Source organism: Dermacentor albipictus, chromosome 2 (assembly GCF_038994185.2).
Source record: "Dermacentor albipictus isolate Rhodes 1998 colony chromosome 2, USDA_Dalb.pri_finalv2, whole genome shotgun sequence".
Lineage (NCBI taxonomy): Eukaryota > Metazoa > Arthropoda > Arachnida > Ixodida > Ixodidae > Dermacentor > Dermacentor albipictus.
In genome coordinates, this window is record NC_091822.1 from 138892504 (window position 1) to 138911703 (window position 19200).

Sequence of the window (19200 nt, forward strand, 5' to 3'; positions counted from 1 at the left end):
GAGGCGTGCTATAACCCGTTCGCCGCTATGAAATCTTATGCGTTTTACTGGCAGCAGTTTAATGAAATCTCCATCAGTACAAGTGGAATTCGAGAGGAACGTGGGCGTTACATTCTGTTAGGCTCCATGTTACGCTCCATGTTAGGCTCCATGTTGGGCTCCATGTTAGCCTAACTGTTAGGCTAACAGTTGTGCTACCTTTTACCACGCCCTAGCCACTGATTTCTCTGGGTTCAGCAGTGTATGATGCTGCTATACTATTACTCATTGCGCCTTAATTTTTTCGCGCCCATTGCTTCGAATTTCAAATTCGCTCACATTTTTTGCGCACTCTTCCCGCTCAGATGTTTTTTTCTCCTTTCAGCCGTCTTACTGCTGGGCTGCCGTGGGTCAATTGATGTGCACACTTGCTCACGAAGTGCAACCAATTTTAATCAATTCTGAAATCGATTCTGGCGCTGAGTTCACTGGTGTTTCACGAGGGAAGTAACGGACGCGGTGGTGCAGAGAAATGCAGTTCCAGTTTGTCTCGCCATTAGGGGTTGGCGTGAACTAAGCGTCGCTGCAACAATGGAGTGGCATCTTGCAGTACGCACGTTGCGTTTGAGTCAGAAAATGCAGGCAACCACGTTTTATTCGGCTGTACCATGAAACTGCTCATTGTCTTCAAGAATTAAAAAAAAACTTAAATTCAGGGTTTTTAGGCACTCATCTCATTTCGAAGCATGGTGTACCGGGGGGACTCCGGAATAATTTTCACCTCCTGGAGTTATTTAACGTGCACGAAGTGCGTGGCATACGAGCTTTTTTTTTTTTTATTCCCTCCCCTTAAGAAAACTGCCGCCGCGACAAGGATCGAACCGGCATGCGACCTCGTGCTCACAGCGCAATGCCATAGCCACAGCTGCAGCGGTGGGCACGAATGGTATTTTCTTGCCTTTGCCTCATCTTAAAGTAAATCTTAAAGTAAAAAAAATGACTTTAAAGAAATAACATTAACAAGGTTGCGCCAGGTCAGTTCGGTCTGTCAGCGACTTGGGACCTCCATCTCGGCTAAGGAATTGGATTACATTACGAAGGGGTAAGTGTTGCGCAACTGAACAGGTAAGAAGCTCTGCTGCTAAACAAAGGATTTCGTTCAACTGTCTGGCATTATAAATTACTATAATTGAATTCCTGCGAATGCAGTCACTCAGAAAGGGAGCTCGAAAAAAGAAAAATTGCGCACGAATGAAGTCCAATTTGACTCTTGTGTTGTGCGTGGAATGAACGGCAGAGTAAAGCAATTTGACTAGTCTGAGATTCGCACGTCAATTTTCGGCGCTAGCATATAGCAGACACGTTGAGTCGTGACATGGAGGGAATCAGACAGTGTTCTCAAATTGCTTTCTTTTCGATTTTTTTTATTGGGGAAGGGTGGGAGGAGGGAGTACAAGAATCAAAGGGAGGGAATGGATATCTACATCCTATTAAGCTGAGGAAACGAATGGGACTGTTTCCTCCGAAGCCACATCACGTAGACGTATTGCGAAGCATTGCGTTCACAGAACCACCAAGGGTGCCAGAAAATACTACACGCCGGACCACACCGAAGTTTGTCCGGTTGATCAGTGCGCAAGGAGACCGACCTCTTGGTGACGTACGACCACAGAGGGCCTCTGCAATCAAGCCGTTGGGAGCAGCGCAGTAAATTAGGAGCACCGTAGTACCGACCAGTACCGTGCAAGCTTTCGAAGTTTACTTGTAGGGGGCTTCCATGGCGAGGTATGCCTAAATGCTGGAAAGAAAAAGTGAGCTTACAAGATGGACATGTGTAGAAGTGAGAGCAATCAGATGGCTAAGCAGGGCTTTTCCGCTGTTGTACGAAGTATACATGCATAACAAAACTTACGACGCGTCGTGCTTTGCGAAACGGTTTCACAACAGTTCGAGGAATGTGGGGCAGCTCCGCAAGACCCTTAATGGAAGTTTACCACCGCTGCAGCCGGCACTCTGTCACTGTGCCGAAGTACTGGGTGATGTGGTATACATAAGCGCTTGGTCCCGGGTTCGACTTTTGGCTGGGACAATCTCAGCAATAATGGCCGAGCGCAAAACTTTCGTGTATTGTCTTATCTTGCATGCATAGTTGACCCCACATTTTCATAATCCACTCTGATCCCTCCTGTATAGCGTCTCTCATAGCCGATAATCTCCTTTGGAACGCCTTTGGAACGTTCGAATGAATCATGGAATAAATAAATAAACAAACAAACAAATAAATAAATAAATAAGAAAGTTATCAGATTGCCTGCCAACGGAAAGAGGTGCAAATTGATAATCTCGACAGAACTTAGACTGGTTTATTTAGGTGTTCCATTATATCCGCCTGAACACGAGTTCCTACACACCGCGAAACAAACTAATGTCGCCATAGCGCTAGTGGGAAAACCAGAGCGCCGTAGGAGCCTAGCTATAAGAAAGTTAAAAGAAGCGCTTGCGAAGTATTTAGATTATGCGCGGTCACGGGATAGCACAGCATGAGATAGCCAGCTGTCATTACGTGGAAAAGAAGGCAGCTCTCATTGAAAAGCATACTATAAGCCCCTCAAAACTTCTACACCATGTCTTTTCTCCATTTTTATCGAGGTGACGACGTAGCACACGTCGTCGGGTTCATAGTTTAGCGCATGAAATCTTACATTACCGAAACAAGGCTTGTATTACGGAAACAACTCATGAGATGTCCTATATTTATTTAGTACTCAAAGAGGGGCTATTTAGCGCACATCAGATGTGGATAACTTGACGAGCGCATCTTTGCCCTCGTATTCCCTCATCATTATGGAGAGAGGCCAAAAATGAACAAGGATCGGCCTCGGAAAGGCTGCGAGAGAGAGAGAGAGAGACTGGAGGAGGGAGAGTGATGGAGACAGTATGATACTAAATGATCGATGCCGCATTCATATTGCTACAATTACGTGCATTGTTTTCCTTGGCATGTGCTTTGTATCAGATCGTAAGCACCATATTTAGGTCGTCGACAAGTGCAGGCGTCTTACTAAGCCAAGTGTCAATTTTACAACGCATACTCAGGCTGACTATACTGATAATCACATTTTATAGTAACGGGAACTCACTGAGCTTGGCTGTAGGGTGTTTGAAACTTTCTACATATGTAGCAGATCAGGTTTTCCGAAAGAAAATGAAACACCAAATTCCAATAGAGAACCAATACGGCTTGGTCACTAGCTTTATATTATTACGTTATTATTGGTAGATACCCGAAAGACGAGCAGCCATGAGAACGACGACGAAGTGGGTCTGTGCCCTTGGCGCGAGTGAATGTCGGCCTGGCGCTCTGGCTCCAGTCTAGTGTAAATAGTCTGTAAATAGCCTCTTTTGTGTGTGTCTTTCTACATGTAACATTCTGTTGGAGGCGCGGGGTATCGATCCCCGTATGTAGAAATGACTGTTGGGATAGTCGATAAGGGTTCATTTCTTCTGAACCGCGCCACAGAAAGACACGAACACTCAATGACACTTGTGCTCACGGTAACCCGGTGCTTGATGCAGGGCTTTGCGGCACCGCGTTGTGGCACAGCGTCGCGCTACGGCGCTTGTATCCTTAGCGTTAATCCGTGTCCGTGTCTTTCTGCGCCGCTGTTTCTAAGAAATGAGCAGCAGCGTCATATTGTGCAGTTATTTATAAACATGACTTCGTAGTTATTCAAGATCAAATCTAGGCTATCATGGCTGCGAAAAGGTCGCTGTATTGTACGCGCAGTACGATATGAACAAAATAAATCAACGAAAAAACAACGCTAGCAATAAATTAATATTTTTTCCTTCGAATTTCACTTCATGCGCTTACGTAGTAAAAAAACGGGTGCGCTTTTTTAGTGCAACATGAACTCTCTCTCAAACACGCACTATTCCCACGACAAGACCACTGTATGCGTACTATTCTGTCTACTTTCCTTGCCTGACCTGCTTATTCACAACACAACGCACACATACTGCTCGGTTTATATTACCAGATCCTTGGTCCGATGGCAACAGTAAAAGAAAGAGTATGCATATATAGGCAATGTAATTTCGCGCGAAGGTTACATTCTGGTGATAATTTGCTAATACCAATATAGTAAAAAAGATAGCTCCATCAAACTGTCTGTATAGCAGCCGTTAAGGTGTTACCTTTTGAAGGAAAATTTTTAATTGCAACGACCGCGCAGATGAGGCCGCCCGATCTGCCCATGACGGTCCCCACTGTGTGGCTATACCGTTATCATGAACAGCCGCTGCTACAGGGCCTAGTTCGCTCGCACGGGAACTTACCCTTGCACAGTGGAACTCGACGGAATTTATTAACGACCGTCTGCCCAACTTGGATCCGAATCTACGGGTACGTCTTCCGTCAGGACTACCAAGAGCTCAGGAAGCGTTTCTGTGCTGCTTGAGGCTTGGCGTGGCCTTCACAAGTGCGTACTCATTTCGGATCGGAATGGCCAACGGCCCTACATGCGATAACTGTAGCTGAGAAGAAACAATCGCCCACCTTCTCTATTAATCCCCACTGCAGTGCGCCCAGGAAAGAACATTCAAGAGTGCTAGATTGTCTTGACCAACGCCCTTTTGTCAGAGGAAAGGGTCCTGGGAGACTGGCCGAGACCTTCGTCAGCACAGAAGGCTTTGAAAGCGTTGTTGCGCTTCTCGCGGAGGACCGGTCTTAGAGGCAGACTTTAAGCTGTGCCATTTTCTCCTTTCCTTTTTCTCTTTTATTCTTAATCTTCCATCGTAAGTGTTTTTGTAACATCTCCTTTCCATTATCTTTTATTCCCCTTACCCACTTTCTCCAGCACAGGCTAACCAGCCAGTCTGAGAACCGGCTAGCCTCCCTGTCTTTCCGTCTGTTTCTCCCCTTCCTCCTTCTTTAATTGCGATGTATACCGGCTCGTACTGCGTCTTCCATTATCATTACGAAAGCTTGACGCGCGCGAAATAGCCTAAACTAATGTTATAGGGCCTTAACAGCTAAATAGAGGCACAGAAGTAACGTATGTCATGAAAAGCTTACTACGCCAGACAGAACTGACTGAAACACACGTCTTTTATTTCACGCTTCAAACGCATACAGCTTCTGGCTGCACGGAGAAATTTCTCGTCGAAACTGCGTGCTGCGAACCTGCCATTTCTCTGAGCTGCCTCCCATGCATAAAACATGACCTATCATATGCAACAATCAACTTCAGTATTCGTTGTTTAGCGTACCGCCACGTGCCAGCAACTAAAGGTGCATTTGCATATGCTTACTGGCATCATGACCAGGTCATATAGAGGCGCATCAGAGGAAAATTTGCCGCGGCGCATTGCCGTTTGAAACATCAACGGCATAATGTTGGTAGGGTAAGTGCTCAACGTTCACTTCAATACAAACGCGGCATTACACTTACACTGGTCACTGCACTCGCTTTCGGGGCGCACCCTATTAAAAGACACGCTTTCATTTCATGTAGATATCAGCGCGAATCAAGCGACGTTCGGTGATTGCCCCTTGGGTGCGTGTTTTATGAATTGAATGGTAGTCGTGGCGAAACAGGCTCGCTTGCACGACCAACGCTGTACGCTGTGAGATCGGACTGCTTAAAGGGAAGCTGAAACGGTTTTAAATTTCCATGAATTTCTGGGATTGGGAAGAACAGACCTAATAATTTACGGTTCCGAAATTTTTTTCTTCGTTTTGTTAATATAAGGGGCGGAAATCGCTTTCTAAATCACCACCGCGGACACGCCCCCATCGCTTCCCGGAGCGCCGGGTGAGGTGGTTGCCACAGGAGAGAATCGGCGAGAGTGACGTCACTGGCGGGGACGGAGCTGACGGACCGGCGTGCTGGCATGCGCTGACATGCCTCTTTCCGTCCTGCACTTTACTGAACGACGCTACGAGAGATTTGCCGCCGCCGCCGCTCACGTTTGTTTTGCGATTTTCGTAAACTGTTCTTTCCTTCTGTGCTGCGTGAGTGCCTACAGCCAAGGGCGCGCAACATGCCCTCGTTCTCTGCAGCATTCGGCTGCGCGAACACATGCGGACGAGACGATGTGGTGTTTCACAGGTTCCCGAAGGACAAGAAGCTTGCAGCGCAGTGCGGTGAGGAGAGATAAGTTCGTGCCGTCGAAATCAACTGTGCTGTGCTCGGACCATTTCCGCGATAGCCGGATAGCCTTACGACAAATGTGGAAACGCGTTGTTGCTAGCGTTGCTATACTCCGTTTCATACATCAGGTGCAACGCTGTGGAGGCTTGAGATACTTCTTGCAGTGGCTGCGTTCGCACTTAGAAAAAGTTCGGTGTTTCTTGACCCGATTTTTGAGAAAACTTTTCATATATAAGCTCAGTTCTGAATGAAAAAAAAAAGAATTTACCCATAGAAACAATCCGTGTACTTATACGGCTGCTAACACGTTCTTTTAAACCAATTTTCTTTTCGGCATTCTTTAATTGCAGCCCGTCGCGGCAGCTTCAGGTGCATGCTCGCGCGAGCAAACGCCGCTGGCACGCTGCGAACCATAGACGGAAAGGCGCGCAGTAATAAATTTTGGTAACCGGACTTCGTGCGTAGCTTCCACAGCGTTGCACCTGAGGTATGAAATGGAGTATAGGCTTGCCTTGTGACATTCGACGTACGGTTGCAGTTATGTTTACCACACGGCGGGGCTAAAACTGCCTAATATCTGTATGTCAACACTAGCATGGAGCGCGCATACCGATTCTTGATCGAGCCACAATCGCAAAGTCGTCGAACCATATTCTGAATATTGCACATATAATCCCTCTGACCATCTCAATCTGGATGTGTATGATAAGCAACTTCCATGACTGTACCTCGCAGCACTGCATGTGCGCGCTTTGAAACACGGCACTTATGTTCGCGATCGTGTATCAACGCTCAGAAAACCACGGCACTTTAGACAAGCAGCGGCAAGGTGCTTGACATCGCGGAATTGTACCCCTGTTTACAATCTAATGAGAAGTTAGTGCTTCGGCATTCTTCCAGCAGCAAGTTCCCAGTGACACCCTAGCGCATTTTTTCTCCCGTCATTGGAACGTGCACCTACATGAAAAAAAAAAAGCATACGTAACAGCTAAGATTTCCAACGCGCGAGAAGGTGCACACATCGCTCTCGCTTTTGGCACACTCAACATCGTCGTTGCCGCCGTTGCCACCGTTGCCGCCATCGTTTTCCATATCGGCTGTCGGTTCGAACATGTACGGCGAAAATACAAGCTGTGCGAGACAGCGGGAACGTTCCATAATGCTTACAACTCAGCTATGAAGCCGGAACAGAGCAGCGTGCTACGCTCTGAAACGGCGGCGCCGACCGGCGACTGCCGCCATTGACGTCACAGCGGCTCCGACCAATCACGGGCAACAGCGGCGTTCGCGCGATACCCCGAGACGCTGGTGCGCGTTTTCATGAAAAAACAGCCGCTTGCGCTTGTTTCCGCCCTTTTTGAACGAGATATTCGTGTTCAGGGGACTCAAAACTGTAGAATGCCGCAGAGAACTCATTTTTTTTCGAAAAGTGTTTCAGCTTCCCTTTAAAGCGCTAATTGAATGAGACGCACGCGCGCACGGAAAATGGTCATTGCCTTATTGATGGCCTTTACGAAACTACGCGAGCGGGCGGTGGTAGATTTCGAACGCGGTGAAACATAGAAACGGGGTTTGCCACTTAGCAACCAAGAGTGTTAGCTGCTATCATCATGAAAGTTTTCTAAGTGAGCAAATAAGATAAATGGTAAACGTATTTATTTATTTGTTAATTTATTTATTTATTTATTTATTTGCTTATTTATTTATTTATTTAAGAAAGAAACGATCGGTTAAGGAATGTAGGAGGGCGCAGAATAAATCAGCAGACGAGCTTGAAAACTGAATGAAGAAATGAAAAGAACACGGAAGTCTATCTGATTTATGCACGAAGGGACCTTGTATGTCGGGAAAGTGTTCACCTCGGAGCTTTTCACCCGGGTAAACGAAGCAGCAACAGACTAAGATGGAGAAGGGAAGCCGTAACACAGGCAGTAGTCGTTGAATTGCTTTTGGTATGAATTCAAACAAAGTTCCCAGGCTCAGGACGCGCTACATGTCAACTAGTGCCGCTGGTTCGTTACAATATGTCTACAAAGAGAACGATTTCTTTTTTTCACCGGCACCAACCTGGTTACCCGGATGCATTCCTGTGCAGCCGAATCAGGGGTTTCATAGAGCCGCCCCTCTTGCGGCAATATGCTTTTCTTCAAGTAAAGCACAAAATTGAGCATCTGGGGAACTCAGTGAGGTGGCAAATACCGCCCCGTTTTCTGAGCCGTATGTAAATATACTTGTAAATGCGGCGGAGACATCTCTTCCGGTAGATGAAAACGTGCGCAAAATGCTTTACCCATGGGTGTGCTCTCAAGGACTGTGGACGCAGCAAACCCGACACTGCTTGTTTAAAACAAAACTTTAGAGAAGTATCGCACCATCTTCGGATCCTTTCACCATGAATTTTTCCTTGGGCTCAAGCCTTTCTACACTGTACATCTGCAGCTCAGCGCAATAGAATAATATACGGTACCTTTATGCAAATGTCCTCTGTATGCATCTTTGCGGGATTTTCTGCTCCCGGGCCGAACAAACCAAGATAACCTGTTTGGTAATTCAAACTACAACTTTAATGCTTTGCTTTGCGAGTGCGCCACAATCGCTTTGATGAATACACAGATGTCGGCGCCGCAAATGCGGCTGCTGAGGGAATGGGGCGGGCTGGGAATAACATACCTGCTTTTGTCCTTTCTTAGGGTGTCATTGTGTGATAATTGTAGCGAAAGTTTTGCTTCGTGCTTTGTTCAAGCATTAAAGACAGCCTAGGTGATTCGGCAGGCATGCACTATCAGAGTGCAGAAATTGAGGTCGTTGGAAGAGATGAGGCCAGTGTGGGATACGGATTCGCTAAGCGAACTCGTTGTGATATTTGTCTTGCCGTAGTCACGATGACAATAATGTTTTTGTTTCCTTTGTGACTAAAAAAAAAGAGAAAAACAGGCGGTCAAGACATGAGGGTGTGCTCCAGTTCGGAACGTCTGCGTTACATTCAAGGTAACGCTGTACCTATTTTATATACATAGACACACCTCATTCTCGTCTTCGATCGGTCACTACTACAGTAAAACCTCGTTATAACACACTTGAAGGTGAAACTGAAATTACTTCTGTATATCAATTATTTCCCCTTTACTTCGATACCGCGCATCATCTGCCTCAGTCAGGTTCCGCTGTTCAGCGCTGTTATTTGTTCTCTTCAGATGTGTACCAGCAAGCCCAAGTTAACGCAATGTATACCCAATGAGGTGCATATCTTTAAACATTCCCAGAAGACGACGGCTTGTGGCCCGCGCATCCGCAACATGGCCACGTGTGCGATGAACTTTTAATAAAAGAACAAAAGAAGTCGGGTGTTGCGCACGCCGCAACACACGACTTCGCAGCTGGCACGATCAACTTTACTGTAGGTGCCTCCTGTTCGAATGTGATGGTCTTTCGTTTCCGCTTTCCGCATGGCTTGTCTACAGCGTCAAGAAAACCGGCGAAACGGCGACGCTGTGGAAGTAAACAACTTGAATACCCTGACGCCAACTAAGTCCGTCTTGGTCAAGCAGCCCCGCCGTGGTTGCTCAGTGGCTATGGTGTTAGGCTGCTGAGCGCGAGGTCGCGGGATTGAATCCCAGCCACGGCGGCCGCATTTCAATGGCGGCAAAATGCGAAAACACTTGTGTGCTTAGATTTATGTGCACGTTAAAAAACCCCAGGTGGCCTAAATTTCCGGAGTCCTCCACTACGGCATGCCTCATAAGCAGAAAGTGGTTTTGGCACGTAAAACCGCATAATTTTTTTTTTGGTCAAGCAGCAGCACATGGCACAGACCACAGCGCATCGCCCACGCAGCTAATTAAGGCAGATCTGCGAATTCGGATCCGCAGTTTGGCTTGTCAGACTCGTGGCCTCCGATAATCACTGGCGCCGATGTCATTTCAAAGGCCACGCCTTGCTGCACCATCCTGGGCGGCGTCTCAGTGAGAGAATGAAGTGCAATTGTGATAATGAGTCCATGCTTGCGCGCTGCTAGACGCCGTAGTGAGATAGACTTGTGCTGCACGATGGCGTGATCAGTGTGGGGAGGCGCGAGTTTTGAACTTCTGCACCGAATGTGGGCCCGACCCTGAAGAAACCGACATATTGAACGTGCGAAGGTTGGAGGTTTGTTTACTTTATGAGGCAAACTTTGTTCGTTATATCCAAAAGTAAGGCAATTTCACTTCTACAAGGCGAAGTTCTAAATGAATTCAACTCACTAAACATTGAAACAACTCTAATGGGAATTTCACTTGCTTCATTATATCCAGAATTTCACTATATCCCGTTCATTGTAACGAGGGTGGAGCGTATACCGTCTCGTTTCACTTGGATGTTTGGTAGTTTCATTATCTTCGAAAGGTGAGCACTACATAAAAGAAAGCAAAGCGATAACACCAAAATTACGACGCATGTTTATGTGAACTGGGTCCACATTCACAAAACTCTCTTACGCTGGAATTCTTCGCAGGAGCAGATTCCAGCCAATTCTGATACAAGGTATATTATTAGCAAAAAAGAATCCGTGATGTCCACCAATGGCAGAGAGAACGTACGAAGGAAAAGCTCCACTAATTGGGATCTTGGAGATTCCGGGATCAGGTTGACCTGTATCAATGTCTTTGGTGAACATATCGGAATTCAACGAATGGTGCTTCTTGCACATGAAGGGTACACACACGAGAGCTATACACAAAAAATTTGTACATTAAAATTTGTTGCGCAAATAGCTAAAGCTGCAGCAATTTCTTCGCTTTCGCGCTTACCATTAGGTGACACCCTTTACGCAATAGCCAAGTAATAAATAGCCCACGCACCGTCCCCATGTTAGTGGGGGTGGTGGATGGGTCAGTGAGGCCCGTCCTTGTGTGCCCTCTCTGTGGTTGTTTGTTCACGCGGTTATAAAACTGTTTGCTAATATGCACCAACCCGCCCAAGAAGTTCTTCTAAGTTAGTTAATCTTCTTATCTCACAGCTTGTAGCAGGAAATTGCGAAACAAGACAGTTTGCGTAATATTCCTTCCTCTGTGTCCAGAACCCACTTGCGCTAATCTGTTTGCACAAGATGCCCGCGAAGCTTTCCTCAATGGGGAGCTTGCTCTTAATGTATTGCGCGCATAAAAAAGCATAAAAAAGCAAAGAATATCCCTAGCTTGCTTGAAGCCCGTGATGCTTCTCTCATCTTATAGAGGCTGTTTAACCTTGATGCTACGCACGTGCTTCGCCTAGCTCAAAACGAAAAAAATGTCGCATTGCGTGCTTGGTGCGGCAGGAATTTTACCAGGCCTTTACATATATCATTCGCCTGTTGCAACAATTGCGGTTACGAATTGCACGGCCAGTGGCTATCTGTGTTTACCGAGATAACAGCGCAATGGGTGATAGAAACAAGGCACAACTGCGAGTAACACAATTATCGGGGAGTCTACGCGACGTTGTATCTTCGTTTAGTGAAGACACTAATGTTATTTGGCCATTCCTGTTTCTTTTTGAGCATTTGCTGTGAAGAGCCACTGCCAGGGCGGAATCGCAGTGTTCGTTCCTCAAATGCTTTGTTTCACTAGTCCCTGCAAGTAGGAAAGGGCGCTTAAGTTATGATACCTTGCTACGCGAAATGACTGTTGATCAGCTTCTCAAACCCCAACGCAGTAAAAGCAAGATAAATATGTTTGCAGAATTTGAGTTCTCGGTTTGCCTAATAGCTAACGTTCATGCCCGGTGAGATCGAATCCTTGACGAGGCTTTTTTTTCTTCGTATAACGTGGTCACGTGCTGCAATAGCCGACGTGCCCACTACGTCGATTGCTCCATAGCAACAGGTGTGCAACAGAACTGAACGGAAAAATGAAGGTTTCTTTATTTGCCGCTTTGTGCGGCTATATAATCATGACGATAGCGGCGACAGACGACTCGAAAACAGCATGAAGTAAACTTTCGTGGCTATCACTCTCAACTCCCGTCTCAGATATTTCGCTGCACAGCAGGTGGTCAGAAACAACCCACAACCGCAGCTCCTCTCTTCCCAAATGTAGTATAACCTTGCCTGTCCTGTATCTAACTATAAAATTTTACAGCCTTACAGGCCTACTGGAGCGCAATCTCTGACGGTGTAAGAAACCTAGTTTCAGGTAGGGTAGGTATCTAACAGCATACGTGCAAAGCACAACGTTTGAAATGAGAGTGGATGCGTCGCGAAAAGCTCGCACTAATATATGTTCTTAAGAGGAAGCTTTAGCTCGGGTGTTCCTATCTAAATACATGTAAAAGGAGAGTTCGTTTTTCTCTGAAACCTCTGCGCCAAATTTCACAAGGTTTCTCGCATTTAAAAGAAAAACTTAAAATGTTGTGACGGTTGGTTTCGAATTCTTTATTTTGATCGTCGATTCTTTATTAAAAATTGAGGAAAATCGAGAATTTTCAAGATACGAAGCTGTCAAACTTGCAACTCTGTAACTCATCAACGAAAAGTGATGCTACAATTTAGTGAGATGCATCTATTAGTACATCTAAAGCGGACCAAAATGATATGTTGCACATGAATCGCAAAAAATTTAATAACATGGAAATACAGCTTTTGCAAAACCCTTGTAAACGACGTAACAAATTCAGGTAAGATGCAAATTGGCAAATCCAGTTTGTCCGCTTTAAATTATCTAATGGATGCCGTTCACAGAACCGCGATATCTGTTCTTGATGCAGAGCTATGAATTTTTCAACTTCGTGCTTCTATTCTTTTCGAACTTCTGTACTTTTGAAAATTATTTTAGCAAACTCAAGCCCTAAATCGAAATTTCGCTTCCAACAGTCACTAGAATTTAACTTTCTATATCAAATGCAACAAGTGTCATTAAAATTGGTCCAGGGGCTATCTCAGAAAACGTTTTTTGCGTTTTACATGTACTTTAAAAGGCCGTGTCGGAGTAGGGCCCGAGCTAAAGCTTTCTCTTAATACCGAAACTAAAGCAAACGCCTAATTGTAAAACACTATATTTCTGAAAATTCTGTAAGTTAACACTGTAAATACGGAATAAATAGACTCACCGATATACATATGGAAGCTGTAAAAACCATAGAGAGAGAGAGAGAGAGAGAGAGAGGATGCATAGAAAGGCAGGGAGGTTAACGAGAGGTGGAGTAGGAGTAGGAGGTGGAGAGACGGAGTAGGGGGATAAAAAGAGAAAGAAAGTGCATGGGGGAGAGATATATAGAAAGATATAAAGAGGAAGGAGCACAAGCAAATCGAGTACACTATAGAGCGGTAGGAGAGAGAGAGAGACAAAGAGGAGGAAAGACAGGGAGGTTAGCCAGTGTAAATACTGGCTGGCTACCCTGTGCTGGGGAAAGGGGTAAAGGGAGTAAAAGGAGAAAGAAGAAGAAGAGGAGAAAAAAAAATTAAGGAAATTCACGCAGTACCGCGATACTACACGATACAACACTCAAAGGCGATCGCACAATTCGCAAGTCCTTAGATACTTCAGCAAAGCCTTTAAGGCCTTGAGTGCCGAAGCCCGACTGGACCAGTGTCCTAGAGCCTTCTCCTCTGTAAAGGGGCGATTGTCCAGTTTTTCGAGCGCGGTTACGAGCACTGTTCTTGGCACTTTGTAGCTGGGACAGTCACAAAGGAGGTGCTGAATCGTCTCCTCGCAGTCGCAGGTTCCGCAAGTAGGGCTGTCGGCCATTCCAATACGGAATGAATAGGAGTTCGTGAAAGCGACGCCGAGCCACAGGCGGCACAGAAGGGAGGCGGCGCTCTTAAACTCTATCGTGAAGCCCCGTAAACGGCAGGAACCTTAGTATCGCGAGTAAGGCCTTCAGCGCGAATGTTCTTTGGAGCACTGACCTAGAGCTTTTAGTTCCGATACTGGATGATTGTCCAACTGGTCCAGTACTCCGCACATCACTTGCCTCTGGTCTATATATGGCGGGCATAGACAAATAATATGTGCGATCTTCTCTTCCCAGCTGCATCTGTCGCACATGGGGCGGTTGGCGATTCCAATAAGGAAGGCATATGAGTTCGTAAATTCAACGGCTACCTGAAGACGGCACATCATGGCCTGCTCACGTAGGCGGTGGATGCATCCGTACATCCGGAACCAAACGCGGCGCCTGGATTGCGACTGATGTCCCGTGAGTGTAGTTTGCCCCTCTGGGACTCAAACGTTTTCACCATGTGTCGTTTCGTGTAAAAAGCAGGATTTCAGGGTGCAATATGCAACTGCGTTGGATTCATGCGGGTTAATTCACCAAAGCAACGAACGTTGCCTATGGGCGCTAACGATTAACTTCAACCACATCTCTTCCTGTGTCGTGCACCCAAAGTAGGCCAGGCGAGCGCTATTTCATTGAAAACCAATCGTAATGAAACGGATTCTTCTTACCGTTGTATGACTATCAGTGAGGAATACTATAGTAGCCTTCGCCGTCGTTATCAGCAGGTTAAAGACACTAACACGTATAGCTGAAACTGGCCAATCTGAACATGTAGAAAGCTCTTCTTGAATCTTATGGAGGCGAGACACTTAAAAAGTTCATTAATGACAATTTGATTATGCCTCTCTACTTACACGTCTGGACATAGCACCGGATCATTTTACTTTAGTTAGAACAAGCTTCGCAAATGGATGAACGGTACAATTTCTGCATGCAGAGAAAGTGCAGCAACTTTTGCTGAGCAATGCGGTCTACTAAAGGTCGCGTTGTTCCACCTATAACTGAAACCGCTTCTGATTCTGTAGAACATGTAATTGAGTGGTCTTTTTTTTATGTTTCCCCCTTAATTTACCAAAGCCATATCGGTTTATTTTCTGCTAAAAACAGAACTGACTCATATGAGAAATAGTGTTCGAGTTACGGTCAATAATATATCTGGAAGCAATTTAATAATAACAATATAGCGTGAACCCTGACTACGCTCTAATAATCCCGCAGTCCGTAGCCTTAATTTTACTGTCATAAGGTAACCTTCTCCTAGTCTGCAATACGCTACGATAAGAGCACGTGAGTCCATGCAAGAAGCTTGGCTTCATTGTCGCAGAGCATGGCGAGTTCACTGTGATTAAGGCAACACATTGGCGTTGTGGCATGGCTCCCTCGCCCCCCCCCCCCCCCACCCTTCCGAAAAGAGAGAAAGACGAAAAGCTATTTCCGTATTTTACCCTATTCTTTTTTTGTCTCTCTGTTACGTTTTCGCCATGTATTATGAAGACTACGTGACAACGACGACCTCTTTTAGACACAATGAAGCTGCGCTTAAACGGAGCGAACTGAAAGGGCAAACGAGGCACTTCGTTTGCTCCTTCCGGTCGACCCGTCCTAGAACCGGTTTCCTTTTTTTTTGTTTCTAAAAACAATGCGCCAACCAGCCCGGTTCAGTAATGATCCACAATAAGCTGTCGTTTTCTTATTTACTACCCTGGTCTAATAAGCAACTAGCCAAACGGTCCCGATTGCGTCTCAGAATGAAACCAAGGACGACCGTTTGTTATGCGCTCGAGACGACAAACCCCGAAGGCCAGTATTCTGCACAGAATTAGGGAGGAAATAAAACAGCCAGAAAGTTGAAATTTGCTTTGCGCTCCTCCTTTGCTTGCCACATGAGCACAAGAGACGAAGAACTGCTTCGGCCTTCTTGCGGTACTAAAAACAGACTTCAGCGCGCGGGTCAGGAGAGATGCGTAAAACACAGTGACATGGAAACTTAATCCCCTGGCATATACTTTTCGGTTCAATAGTTTTTCAGGCTAAGTCTCACTCGTCAACACCAGGAGGCAGGTAATCTGCTCGTTAAACGGAATTTTAGCTCAAGACTTAAAAGGAAGCTTTAGCTCGGCAGCGCCTACATAAACAAAAAAGGGGACAGAGAAATCATTACAAGCAGCAACCACTGCACACATATTGACTTTGTTGTATTGACAATAAAATGCTAAAATGCAATGATTGTAGGAAGAAGGTTTTTGTTTAATTTAGGCCACTGCTATCTTTAAAAATGCTGCTGAAAAGTGCGAAATTGAAAAAAAAATAATCTACTTTCACGTTTACCACTCTGTAACTCAGCATAGAAAAACAATATCACAAAGTTTTAAACTGAACATAATACTACGTCTAAAGCGAAAAAAATGACATTATCTAGACCAATCTTAAACATACAACCCATTGTTTAGAAGGAATTGTAGCAATTCTACGCAAGTCCTTAATTCATATACGAAGTCTGTCCGCTTTAGATGATCTAATGGATGCAGCTTGAATAACTGCAGTATCTGCTCTTGATTCGAAATTACAGAATTGTAGACTTCGCGCTTCAATTCTTTTAAACTTACCAATTTTGTGAATTTTTGGAAACAGGTATAGGCTCTAAACCGATATACGCCTCCTACAGTCACTGGAATATTACTTTCTCTTTCACATGCAACAAAGTTCGTTCAAATCAGCCCTCAGCAGTTATATAATATAAACATTTCTGCCTTTTACGTGTACGTCAATAGGTGGCAAGTCAAAAGCATAATAACGCTTCTGGTTTTCCTAATGCAACATATTTCGAGCATGTGGTCGTGCGGCTGTATCTTTTGCGTCCACGTGTTGTGTGTACATAAGGCCATCTCCACAATATCCGCATGTGTGCACAGCGCAGCGCAATAGCCGAGGCCTGAAGGAAGAACACAACACAGCTGCTGTGTTGTGTTCTTCCTTCAGTCCTCGCCTTTGGCGCTGTGCACACATGTCGATATTGAACCACCAACTCGCCCAAGCTTCCACCACATCTCCGCAAGTTTCCAAGCGCATTGTCCGTCAATGACGCCGCATTGAGAAGGAGACATCTTCGATTTGTAGGCGCGGCGGTGGCTGTCGCAGGTCATTTTGTCTAATACTTCAAGGAACACAGTGGTTCTCAGTAATTATATAGCTGCAGCACATGCATTTTATCTTTCTAATTTTTTTGCTATTGTTTTTTTTTGTCCTAAAGTTGCCTTTTCCTCAAAACGTTCATAGAATACATTGAGAAATGCGAAAGGGGAGTCTGTAATAATAATATATCGGGTTATTGGGATTACTGGCGCATTTGCTTGTAGCGCATGAAGGTACAAAAACAACAGACATCGAGCTGCAAGCGCGTTTTCGATCCACTGGCATAGGGACAGGCTAATTACTTGCACACCAGTGCATTTGCGCCATGGAGTGTCCACGCAAACTGGTACAAGGCAAATGAGCTTATGCAGGTAGTTAATTACTAAAACATTTTGCTTATCCTTTTCTACCTTGTGATCACGCGGTCGGTTTGTCTTAATTTGGATTGCTGATCCGCCTATCTGACTGCCAGTCACTTCCGATTGGTTCAGGCCATGGCCCCGGCGGAGTGAAATGTTCCCGGATAATTTGCAGGTTTGCTGTTGACCCAGATCTGCGCGCTGGGTCGAAACCCTAGGTGCGATTGCGCGCGTATCTGTATGCCCTACTTCCGGAACCAACCTTGCAGACCCCTTTCCTTCATCCAGTTTTCCTTAGGCTATCACGAGCATGCACGACTATGTTGCACAGATTGGTACGTGGTTCCATGTCGTTTCTTCCACTGGCAATTAACGCCAGTTGCCTATTACAGTGCTGACTGACGCCATATCTCCTGCATAAAGAAATAGAAAGTTTCCGACGGCATAGCTATCTGGCCCGGAAGGAATGTCAAAAACCTGCAGAAACCAAGGCTTCATAAAGGCATGTCAAAATGTGCAATGTGACATTCGAAGAAGACGGGATATGAGTTACCTGTATAAGCAACTCAAGCTAAAAGAGTGCATAGTGTGTGTTTTGAAATGGAATCTACGTACCTTAAGTGGGTATCACGCGGCGAGAAGCTGTATCTTTTTAAACAATAAGGAGTTGCAGCGCGTGTTGTTTCCCCGCCAGAGCACAAAAATGTAATAACAGACACAAATGAACATGTTTCCTCATATTTTTTTAGATCTTTGAAGAATAGGCTTCACTAAGTAAATATCTAGAACATTTTTTTCATGTAGCAGCACACGGAAACTCATTAAACAGTGCAACTCAAGTAATAGGATGAAACTCATGCCATTCGACACTGTATCATCTTGATTCAGGTCATCGTCTTCGTTATCTTCGTCGTAAGCGCCATCATTATCTCCTTGCACATCGCATGTACGACATAATCATGTGCTCATGGCCGCAGATATGGAAAGAGCGTAAACCAGCTTTCTATATAGAGGCTGCTTTCTTCGATAATTTCTGCTGCTCGGGTTTTTAGACTATTTCTTATGAAATAACTTTTTCAGGAAATCAGACACATGCGTACAATTTTCAGCCCTTATAGATGTGCCGCGTATGTGTTTTAGATGTACAGCATCTAGTAAAGATTGCCGAAAACTGCAAAAATGCAAAATAAGCGGCCAATACCAGCAGTAAAAGCGGAAACAGGTACTTTACCAGGCCGAAGTTAAAGGAGGCGCTTAGTTCAACTATCTTCTCAATGTCCTTCTATATGTTCAACGTGTGTGGAACATTTAATTACCTTAAGGTGAACGAGTCTGAAGTTGAGCTTAAATCGTAGAGCCGGCAGTATTGTTTGACACATTTCACGGAAAAATCTCCGGAGCTTCCTCCCAACGAGTGTTGGAACGAGTGTGCATTTAGGGTGGATCTTCTTGGGGCTTTTACACACAACTATATCACGCCAAATTTCCAGAAGAATAAAAATGGATTGGAGCGCATACTACAGACATTGCCAAATTCTTACTGGGTGCTCATCACTGTCTTTGAAAAGCTGTGTATGTGGGCTCCTTAATGGTGAACTGTACATTGCCGCGCGTCAAAGGCCATATGCACATAAATGGAAGGAGAGGCGCGACTAGTCCGTCCTCCACGATGTTGGGCCTCGGAAGATGATGAGGCACCAGGGGGTATATACGCCCACGTATTGTTGCAAAACGCGGCACGATGCCTTTTACTAACGAATCGCGGCACGTATAGAACAGAGACGCACCTCACCGCACCCCGAGGGCACACACTGCTTCACCGCAGCCTAGGCGATGGTGCG

General features: G+C 45.4%; 1 protein-coding gene across 2 annotated transcripts in view; it reads right to left on the reverse strand.

Moving 5' to 3' along the window:
- The window catches only part of LOC135918710 (uncharacterized), a 485047-nt gene that overhangs the window by 421168 nt on the left and 44679 nt on the right, over nucleotides 1–19200 (reverse strand). The window lies entirely within an intron of this gene.